We start from the raw sequence: 11,939 nt of genomic DNA, 5'->3' as shown, positions 1-11,939 counted from the left end.
TACAGAAAAGGAATACCAAACGGAGTCCAATTAACGTGCCAATTTTTGAAGATTTTTTATGGACCAAAAGAAGCCCCCGGAGTAAAAGAGTTGGGCCAGAAGAGTCCCTAGCCGTCCACGAGTGTCAAGGGCGCACCCTACCCCCCTGGGCGCACCCCCTACCTCGTGGACGAATCGGAGACCCCCCTGACGTGGAACCAATGCTAAAAATTCCTATAAATACCCAAACCTCCAGATAATAACCTAGATCAGGAGTTCCGCCGCCGCAAGCCTCTGTAGCCACCAAAAACCAATCGGGACCCTGTTCCGGCACCCTGCCGGAGGGGTAGTTCTCCATGACGAGGAGGGAGTGGTTCACCCTCAGGGCTGAGGGTATGTACCAGTAGCTATGTGTTTGATCTCTCTCCCTCTCTCGTGTTCTTGATTTGGCATGATCTTGATGTACCGCGAGCTTTGCTATTATAGTTGGATCTTATGATGTTTCTCCCCCTCTACTCTCTTGTAATGGATTGAGTTTTCCCTCTGAAGTTATCTTATCGGATTGAGTCTTCAAGGATTTGAGAACACTTGATGTATTGCATGTGCTTATCCGTGGTGACGATGGGATATTCACATAATCTACTTGATGTATGTTTTGGTGATCAACTTGCGGGTTCAGTGACCTTGTGAACTTATGCATAGGGGTTGGCACACGTTTTTGTCTTGACTCTCCGGTAGAAACTTTGGGGCACTCTTTGAAGTTCTTTGTGTTGGTTGAATAGATGAATCTGAGATTGTGTGATGCATATCGTATAATCATACCCACGGATACTTGAGGTGACATTGGAATATCTAGGTGACATTAGGTTTTTGGTTGATTTGTGTCTTAAGGTGTTATTCTAGTACGAACTCTAGGATAGATCGAACGGAAAGAATAGCTTCGTGTTATTTTACTACGGACTCTTGAATAGATCGATTAGAAAGGATAACTTTGAGGTGGTTTTGTACCCTACAATAATCTCTTCGTTTGTTCTCCGCTATTAGTGACTTTGGAGTGACTCTTTGTTGCATGTTGAGGGATTGTTATATGATCTAATTATGTTATTATTGTTGAGAGAACTTGCACTAGTGAAAGTATGAACCCTAGCTAGGCCTTGTTTCCTAGTATTGCAATACCGTTTACGCTCACTTTTATCACTTGCTACCTTGCTGTTTTTATATTTTCAGATTACAAAAACCTATATCTACCATCCATATTTTTTGGGCTAAGGTAAGTAAAAATGCTAAGTGTGTAGGTCAATTTGGAGCTAAGCTAGGTAAATAGGTCATTTTGGAGCTAGCGTAGGTTAAATGGATCATTTTGGAGCTAACGTAGGTTAAATGGATCATTTTCGAGCTAACGTAGGTTAAATGGATCATATTGGAGCTAACCTAGGTAAACTTGGTCATTTTTGAGCTAACCTAGCTAATTATGCCATTTTTGACCTAACTAAGCTTATTGTGTCATTTTAGAGGACAACAAGCTAAGTATATGACATTTATGAGGTTAGCAAGGTTATTATGCCATTTACGAATAAAAACAAGTAAGAGGAAGAAAAGAAGAAGAAGAAGAAGAAGAAGAAGAAGAAGACTTCTTCTTCTTCTTCTTCTTCTTTTCTTCCTATTCCTTGATTTTCTTCATCTTATTATGTCATTTGTGGACTAAATAGGCTAAATTATGTCATAAATGGACTAAATAGGCTAAATAAGAAGAAAAATACCGTTATCACGGTGGTGAAGGAATGGTCGGGGCTGCGCCAGTGGCAGACGTAGGTGAAGGACCGGTCGGGGTTCCACCATTGTCAGACGCAGAAGGATTGGTCGATGCTTGTCGGGAGGCATGCTGCACCAAAGATCACTTCCAATAATGTCTCTTTAGCATCATGCAACTGAAATGTGAATACTAGTAACTAACGACCATTCAAATCAAACTCACCATGGTCGCCGGAGCAAACTGGGGCATCGGTGGAGGGGTCTGACCGTTTTTCTCGCACATGGTCTGCACATTTGGTTCTCACGAGTCAGTCATATTAGTTAGTGATGCGAACATTACGTGCATGATTTGGCTAATATGCACGAGAAAAGTACCACGAGGAGTTCGTAGAGGGCCCGGTGAGACGCCTCGTTCCAGTTCCTCTCCTCCTCCAACACCTTAGCCGTCCACTCCTCCCTCTCCCTCTCCCTCTCCGCCGCCTCCCTTCTTGCCGCCTCCAAAAGTGCCTGGGTGTTCAATCTCTCTTTCTCAACCAATGCCTGTGATATGTCTCCAACGTATCTATAATTTATGAAGTATTCATGCTATTATATTATCCATCTTAGATTTTTTATATGCATTTATATGCTTATTTGTATGATTTTTGGGACTAACCTATTAACCTAGAGCCCAGTGTCAGTTTCTGTTTTTTTTTCTTGTTTTTGAGTTTTACAGAAAAGGAATACCAAACGGAGTCCAATTAACGTGCCAATTTTTGAAGATTTTTTATGGACCAAAAGAAGCCCCCGGAGTAAAAGAGTTGGGCCAGAAGAGTCCCTAGCCGTCCACGAGTGTCGAGGGCGCACCCTACCCCCCTGGGCGCACCCCCTACCTCGTGGACGAATCGGAGACCCCCCTGACGTGGAACCAATGCTAAAAATTCCTATAAATACCCAAACCTCCAGATAATAACCTAGATCAGGAGTTCCGCCGCCGCAAGCCTCTGTAGCCACCAAAAACCAATCGGGACCCTGTTCCGGCACCCTGCCGGAGGGGTAGTTCTCCATGACGAGGAGGGAGTGGTTCACCCTCAGGGCTGAGGGTATGTACCAGTAGCTATGTGTTTGATCTCTCTCCCTCTCTCGTGTTCTTGATTTGGCATGATCTTGATGTACCGCGAGCTTTGCTATTATAGTTGGATCTTATGATGTTTCTCCCCCTCTACTCTCTTGTAATGGATTGAGTTTTCCCTCTGAAGTTATCTTATCGGATTGAGTCTTCAAGGATTTGAGAACACTTGATGTATTGCATGTGCTTATCCGTGGTGACGATGGGATATTCACATAATCTACTTGATGTATGTTTTGGTGATCAACTTGCGGGTTCAGTGACCTTGTGAACTTATGCATAGGGGTTGGCACACGTTTTTGTCTTGACTCTCCGGTAGAAACTTTGGGGCACTCTTTGAAGTTCTTTGTGTTGGTTGAATAGATGAATCTGAGATTGTGTGATGCATATCGTATAATCATACCCACGGATACTTGAGGTGACATTGGAATATCTAGGTGACATTAGGTTTTTGGTTGATTTGTGTCTTAAGGTGTTATTCTAGTACGAACTCTAGGATAGATCGAACGGAAAGAATAGCTTCGTGTTATTTTACTACGGACTCTTGAATAGATCGATTAGAAAGGATAACTTTGAGGTGGTTTTGTACCCTACAATAATCTCTTCGTTTGTTCTCCGCTATTAGTGACTTTGGAGTGACTCTTTGTTGCATGTTGAGGGATTGTTATATGATCTAATTATGTTATTATTGTTGAGAGAACTTGCACTAGTGAAAGTATGAACCCTAGCTAGGCCTTGTTTCCTAGTATTGCAATACCGTTTACGCTCACTTTTATCACTTGCTACCTTGCTGTTTTTATATTTTCAGATTACAAAAACCTATATCTACCATCCATATTTTTTGGGCTAAGGTAAGTAAAAATGCTAAGTGTGTAGGTCAATTTGGAGCTAAGCTAGGTAAATAGGTCATTTTGGAGCTAGCGTAGGTTAAATGGATCATTTTGGAGCTAACGTAGGTTAAATGGATCATTTTCGAGCTAACGTAGGTTAAATGGATCATATTGGAGCTAACCTAGGTAAACTTGGTCATTTTTGAGCTAACCTAGCTAATTATGCCATTTTTGACCTAACTAAGCTTATTGTGTCATTTTAGAGGACAACAAGCTAAGTATATGACATTTATGAGGTTAGCAAGGTTATTATGCCATTTACGAATAAAAACAAGTAAGAGGAAGAAAAGAAGAAGAAGAAGAAGAAGAAGACTTCTTCTTCTTCTTCTTCTTTTCTTCCTATTCCTTGATTTTCTTCATCTTATTATGTCATTTGTGGACTAAATAGGCTAAATTATGTCATAAATGGACTAAATAGGCTAAATAAGAAGAAAAATACCGTTATCACGGTGGTGAAGGAATGGTCGGGGCTGCGCCAGTGGCAGACGTAGGTGAAGGACCGGTCGGGGTTCCGCCATTGCCAGACGCAGAAGGATTGGTCGATGCTTGTCGGGAGGCATGCTGCACCAAAGATCACTTCCAATAATGTCTCTTTAGCATGATGCAACTGAAATGTGAATACTAGTAACTAACGACCATTCAAATCAAACTCACCATGGTCGCCGGAGCAAACTGGGGCATCGGTGGAGGGGTCTGACCATTTTTCTCGCACATGGTCTGCACATTTGGTTCTCACGAGTCAGTCATATTAGTTAGTGATGCGAACATTACGTGCATGATTTGGCTAATATGCACGAGAAAAGTACCACGAGGAGTTCGTAGAGGGCCCGGTGAGACGCCTCGTTCCGGTTCCTCTCCTCCTCCAACACCTTAGCCGTCCACTCCTCCCTCTCCCTCTCCCTCTTCGCCGCCTCCCTTCTTGCCGCCTCCAAAAGTGCCTGGGTGTTCAATCTCTCTTTCTCAACCAATGCCTATGATATGTCTCCAACGTATCTATAATTTATGATGTATTCATGCTATTATATTATCCATCTTAGATTTTTTATATGCATTTATATGCTTATTTGTATGATTTTTGGGACTAACCTATTAACCTAGAGCCCAGTGTCAGTTTCTGTTTTTTTCTTCTTGTTTTTGAGTTTTACAGAAAAGGAATACCAAACGGAGTCCAATTAACGTGCCAATTTTTGAAGATTTTTTATGGACCAAAAGAAGCCCCCGGAGTAAAAGAGTTGGGCCAGAAGAGTCCCTAGCCGTCCACGAGTGTCGAGGGCGCACCCTACCCCCCTGGGCGCACCCCCTACCTCGTGGACGAATCGGAGACCCCCCTGACGTGGAACCAATGCTAAAAATTCCTATAAATACCCAAACCTCCAGATAATAACCTAGATCAGGAGTTCCGCCGCCGCAAGCCTCTGTAACCACCAAAAACCAATCGGGACCCTGTTCCGGCACCCTGCCGGAGGGGTAGTTCTCCATGACGAGGAGGGAGTGGTTCACCCTCAGGGCCGAGGGTATGTACCAGTAGCTATGTGTTTGATCTCTCTCCCTCTCTCGTGTTCTTGATTTGGCATGATCTTGATGTACCGCGAGCTTTGCTATTATAGTTGGATCTTATGATGTTTCTCCCCCTCTACTCTCTTGTAATGGATTGAGTTTTCCCTCTGAAGTTATCTTATCGGATTGAGTCTTCAAGGATTTGAGAACACTTGATGTATTGCATGTGCTTATCCGTGGTGACAATGGGATATTCACATAATCTACTTGATGTATGTTTTGGTGATCAACTTGCGGGTTCAGTGACCTTGTGAACTTATGCATAGGGGTTGGCACACGTTTTTGTCTTGACTCTCCGGTAGAAACTTTGGGGCACTCTTTGAAGTTCTTTGTGTTGGTTGAATAGATGAATCTGAGATTGTGTGATGCATATCGTATAATCATACCCACGGATACTTGAGGTGACATTGGAATATCTAGGTGACATTAGGTTTTTGGTTGATTTGTGTCTTAAGGTGTTATTCTAGTACGAACTCTAGGATAGATCGAACGGAAAGAATAGCTTCGTGTTATTTTACTACGGACTCTTGAATAGATCGATTAGAAAGGATAACTTTGAGGTGGTTTTGTACCCTACAATAATCTCTTCGTTTGTTCTCCGCTATTAGTGACTTTGGAGTGACTCTTTGTTGCATGTTGAGGGATTGTTATATGATCTAATTATGTTATTATTGTTGAGAGAACTTGCACTAGTGAAAGTATGAACCCTAGCTAGGCCTTGTTTCCTAGTATTGCAATACCGTTTACGCTCACTTTTATCACTTGCTACCTTGCTGTTTTTATATTTTCAGATTACAAAAACCTATATCTACCATCCATATTTTTTGGGCTAAGGTAAGTAAAAATGCTAAGTGTGTAGGTCAATTTGGAGCTAAGCTAGGTAAATAGGTCATTTTGGAGCTAGTGTAGGTTAAATGGATCATTTTGGAGCTAACGTAGGTTAAATGGATCATTTTCGAGCTAACGTAGGTTAAATGGATCATATTGGAGCTAACCTAGGTAAACTTGGTCATTTTTGAGCTAACCTAGCTAATTATGCCATTTTTGACCTAACTAAGCTTATTGTGTCATTTTAGAGGACAACAAGCTAAGTATATGACATTTATGAGTTTAGCAAGGTTATTAAGCCATTTACGAATAAAAACAAGTAAGAGGAAGAAAAGAAGAAGAAGAAGAAGAAGAAGAAGAAGAAGAAGAAGACTTCTTCTTCTTCTTCTTCTTTTCTTCCTATTCCTTGATTTTCTTCATCTTATTATGTCATTTGTGGACTAAATAGGCTAAATTATGTCATAAATGGACTAAATAGGCTAAATAAGAAGAAAAATACCGTTATCACGGTGGTGAAGGAATGGTCGGGGCTGCGCCAGTGGCAGACGTAGGTGAAGGACCGGTCGGGGTTCCGCCATTGCCAGACGCAGAAGGATTGGTCGATGCTTGTCGGGAGGCATGCTGCACCAAAGATCACTTCCAATAATGTCTCTTTAGCATGATGCAACTGAAATGTGAATACTAGTAACTAACGACCATTCAAATCAAACTCACCATGGTCGCCGGAGCAAACTGGGGCATCGGTGGAGGGGTCTGACCGTTTTTCTCGCACATGGTCTGCACATTTGGTTCTCACGAGTCAGTCATATTAGTTAGTGATGCGTACATTACGTGCATGATTTGGCTAATATGCACGAGAAAAGTACCACGAGGAGTTCGTAGAGGGCCCGGTGAGACGCCTCGTTCCGGTTCCTCTCCTCCTCCAACACCTTAGCCGTCCACTCCTCCCTCTCCCTCTCCCTCTCCGCCGCCTCCCTTCTTGCCGCCTCCAAAAGTGCCTGGGTGTTCAATCTCTCTTTCTCAACCAATGCCTGTGATATGTCTCCAACGTATCTATAATTTATGAAGTATTCATGCTATTATATTATCCATCTTAGATTTTTTATATGCATTTATATGCTTATTTGTATGATTTTTGGGACTAACCTATTAACCTAGAGCCCAGTGTCAGTTTCTGTTTTTTTTCTTGTTTTTGAGTTTTACAGAAAAGGAATACCAAACGGAGTCCAATTAACGTGCCAATTTTTGAAGATTTTTTATGGACCAAAAGAAGCCCCCGGAGTAAAAGAGTTGGGCCAGAAGAGTCCCTAGCCGTCCACGAGTGTCAAGGGCGCACCCTACCCCCCTGGGCGCACCCCCTACCTCGTGGACGAATCGGAGACCCCCCTGACGTGGAACCAATGCTAAAAATTCCTATAAATACCCAAACCTCCAGATAATAACCTAGATCAGGAGTTCCGCCGCCGCAAGCCTCTGTAGCCACCAAAAACCAATCGGGACCCTGTTCCGGCACCCTGCCGGAGGGGTAGTTCTCCATGACGAGGAGGGAGTGGTTCACCCTCAGGGCTGAGGGTATGTACCAGTAGCTATGTGTTTGATCTCTCTCCCTCTCTCGTGTTCTTGATTTGGCATGATCTTGATGTACCGCGAGCTTTGCTATTATAGTTGGATCTTATGATGTTTCTCCCCCTCTACTCTCTTGTAATGGATTGAGTTTTCCCTCTGAAGTTATCTTATCGGATTGAGTCTTCAAGGATTTGAGAACACTTGATGTATTGCATGTGCTTATCCGTGGTGACGATGGGATATTCACATAATCTACTTGATGTATGTTTTGGTGATCAACTTGCGGGTTCAGTGACCTTGTGAACTTATGCATAGGGGTTGGCACACGTTTTTGTCTTGACTCTCCGGTAGAAACTTTGGGGCACTCTTTGAAGTTCTTTGTGTTGGTTGAATAGATGAATCTGAGATTGTGTGATGCATATCGTATAATCATACCCACGGATACTTGAGGTGACATTGGAATATCTAGGTGACATTAGGTTTTTGGTTGATTTGTGTCTTAAGGTGTTATTCTAGTACGAACTCTAGGATAGATCGAACGGAAAGAATAGCTTCGTGTTATTTTACTACGGACTCTTGAATAGATCGATTAGAAAGGATAACTTTGAGGTGGTTTTGTACCCTACAATAATCTCTTCGTTTGTTCTCCGCTATTAGTGACTTTGGAGTGACTCTTTGTCGCATGTTGAGGGATTGTTATATGATCTAATTATGTTATTATTGTTGAGAGAACTTGCACTAGTGAAAGTATGAACCCTAGCTAGGCCTTGTTTCCTAGTATTGCAATACCGTTTACGCTCACTTTTATCACTTGCTACCTTGCTGTTTTTATATTTTCAGATTACAAAAACCTATATCTACCATCCATATTTTTTGGGCTAAGGTAAGTAAAAATGCTAAGTGTGTAGGTCAATTTGGAGCTAAGCTAGGTAAATAGGTCATTTTGGAGCTAGCGTAGGTTAAATGGATCATTTTGGAGCTAACGTAGGTTAAATGGATCATTTTCGAGCTAACGTAGGTTAAATGGATCATATTGGAGCTAACCTAGGTAAACTTGGTCATTTTTGAGCTAACCTAGCTAATTATGCCATTTTTGACCTAACTAAGCTTATTGTGTCATTTTAGAGGACAACAAGCTAAGTATATGACATTTATGAGGTTAGCAAGGTTATTATGCCATTTATGAATAAAAACAAGTAAGAGGAAGAAAAGAAGAAGAAGAAGAAGAAGAAGAAGACTTCTTCTTCTTCTTCTTCTTCTTTTCTTCCTATTCCTTGATTTTCTTCATCTTATTATGTCATTTGTGGACTAAATAGGCTAAATTATGTCATAAATGGACTAAATAGGCTAAATAAGAAGAAAAATACCGTTATCACGGTGGTGAAGGAATGGTCGGGGCTGCGCCAGTGGCAGACGTAGGTGAAGGACCGGTCGGGGTTCCGCCATTGCCAGACGCAGAAGGATTGGTCGATGCTTGTCGGGAGGCATGCTGCACCAAAGATCACTTCCAATAATGTCTCTTTAGCATGATGCAAATGAAATGTGAATACTAGTAACTAACGACCATTCAAATCAAACTCACCATGGTCGCCGGAGCAAACTGGGGCATCGGTGGAGGGGTCTGACCGTTTTTCTCGCACATGGTCTGCACATTTGGTTCTCACGAGTCAGTCATATTAGTTAGTGATGCGAACATTACGTGCATGATTTGGCTAATATGCACGAGAAAAGTACCACGAGGAGTTCGTAGAGGGCCCGGTGAGACGCCTCGTTCCGGTTCCTCTCCTCCTCCAACACCTTAGCCGTCCACTCCTCCCTCTCCCTCTCCCTCTCCGCCGCCTCCCTTCTTGCCGCCTCCAAAAGTGCCTGGGTGTTCAATCTCTCTTTCTCAACCAATGCCTGTGATATGTCTCCAACGTATCTATAATTTATGAAGTATTCATGCTATTATATTATCCATCTTAGATTTTTTATATGCATTTATATGCTTATTTGTATGATTTTTGGGACTAACCTATTAACCTAGAGCCCAGTGTCAGTTTCTGTTTTTTTTTCTTGTTTTTGAGTTTTACAGAAAAGGAATACCAAACGGAGTCCAATTAACGTGCCAATTTTTGAAGATTTTTTATGGACCAAAAGAAGCCCCCGGAGTAAAAGAGTTGGGCCAGAAGAGTCCCTAGCCGTCCACGAGTGTCGAGGGCGCACCCTACCCCCCTGGGCGCACCCCCTACCTCGTGGACGAATCGGAGACCCCCCTGACGTGGAACCAATGCTAAAAATTCCTATAAATACCCAAACCTCCAGATAATAACCTAGATCAGGAGTTCCGCCGCCGCAAGCCTCTGTAGCCACCAAAAACCAATCGGGACCCTGTTCCGGCACCCTGCCGGAGGGGTAGTTCTCCATGACGAGGAGGGAGTGGTTCACCCTCAGGGCTGAGGGTATGTACCAGTAGCTATGTGTTTGATCTCTCTCCCTCTCTCGTGTTCTTGATTTGGCATGATCTTGATGTACCGCGAGCTTTGCTATTATAGTTGGATCTTATGATGTTTCTCCCCCTCTACTCTCTTGTAATGGATTGAGTTTTCCCTCTGAAGTTATCTTATCGGATAGAGTCTTCAAGGATTTGAGAACACTTGATGTATTGCATGTGCTTATCCGTGGTGACGATGGGATATTCACATAATCTACTTGATGTATGTTTTGGTGATCAACTTGCGGGTTCAGTGACCTTGTGAACTTATACATAGGGGTTGGCACACGTTTTTGTCTTGACTCTCTGGTAGAAACTTTGGGGCACTCTTTGAAGTTCTTTGTGTTGGTTGAATAGATGAATCTGAGATTGTGTGATGCATATCGTATAATCATACCCACGGATACTTGAGGTGACATTGGAATATCTAGGTGACATTAGGTTTTTGGTTGATTTGTGTCTTAAGGTGTTATTCTAGTACGAACTCTAGGATAGATCGAACGGAAAGAATAGCTTCGTGTTATTTTACTACGGACTCTTGAATAGATCGATTAGAAAGGATAACTTTGAGGTGGTTTTGTACCCTACAATAATCTCTTCGTTTGTTCTCCGCTATTAGTGACTTTGGAGTGACTCTTTGTTGCATGTTGAGGGATTGTTTTATGATCTAATTATGTTATTATTGTTGAGAGAACTTGCACTAGTGAAAGTATGAACCCTAGCTAGGCCTTGTTTCCTAGTATTGCAATACCGTTTACGCTCACTTTTATCACTTGCTACCTTGCTGTTTTTATATTTTCAGATTACAAAAACCTATATCTACCATCCATATTTTTTGGGCTAAGGTAAGTAAAAATGCTAAGTGTGTAGGTCAATTTGGAGCTAAGCTAGGTAAATAGGTCATTTTGGAGCTAGCGTAGGTTAAATGGATCATTTTGGAGCTAACGTAGGTTAAATGGATCATTTTCGAGCTAACGTAGGTTAAATGGATCATATTGGAGCTAACCTAGGTAAACTTGGTCATTTTTGAGCTAACCTAGCTAATTATGCCATTTTTGACCTAACTAAGCTTATTGTGTCATTTTAGAGGACAACAAGCTAAGTATATGACATTTATGAGGTTAGCAAGGTTATTATGCCATTTACAAATAAAAACAAGTAAGAGGAAGAAAAGAAGAAGAAGAAGAAGAAGACTTCTTCTTCTTCTTCTTCTTTTCTTCCTATTCCTTGATTTTCTTCATCTTATTATGTCATTTGTGGACTAAATAGGCTAAATTATGTCATAAATGGACTAAATAGGCTAAATAAGAAGAAAAATACCGTTATCACGGTGGTGAAGGAATGGTCGGGGCTGCACCAGTGGCAGACGTAGGTGAAGGACCGGTCGGGGTTCCGCCATTGCCAGACGCAGAAGGATTGGTCGATGCTTGTCGGGAGGCATGCTGCACCAAAGATCACTTCCAATAATGTCTCTTTAGCATGATGCAACTGAAATGTGAATACTAGTAACTAACGACCATTCAAATCAAACTCACCATGGTCGCCGGAGCAAACTGGGGCATCGGTGGAGGGGTCTGACCGTTTTTCTCGCACATGGTCTGCACATTTGGTTCTCACGAGTCAGTCATATTAGTTAGTGATGCGAACATTACGTGCATGATTTGGCTAATATGCACGAGAAAAGTACCACGAGGAGTTCGTAGAGGGCCCGGTGAGACGCCTCGTTCCGGTTCCTCTCCTCCTCCAACACCTTAGCCGTCCACTCCTCCCTCTCCCTCTCCCTCTC

Source organism: Triticum aestivum, chromosome 7D (genome assembly GCF_018294505.1).
Source record: "Triticum aestivum cultivar Chinese Spring chromosome 7D, IWGSC CS RefSeq v2.1, whole genome shotgun sequence".
Lineage (NCBI taxonomy): Eukaryota > Viridiplantae > Streptophyta > Magnoliopsida > Poales > Poaceae > Triticum > Triticum aestivum.
This window is presented reverse-complemented; position numbering follows the sequence as displayed.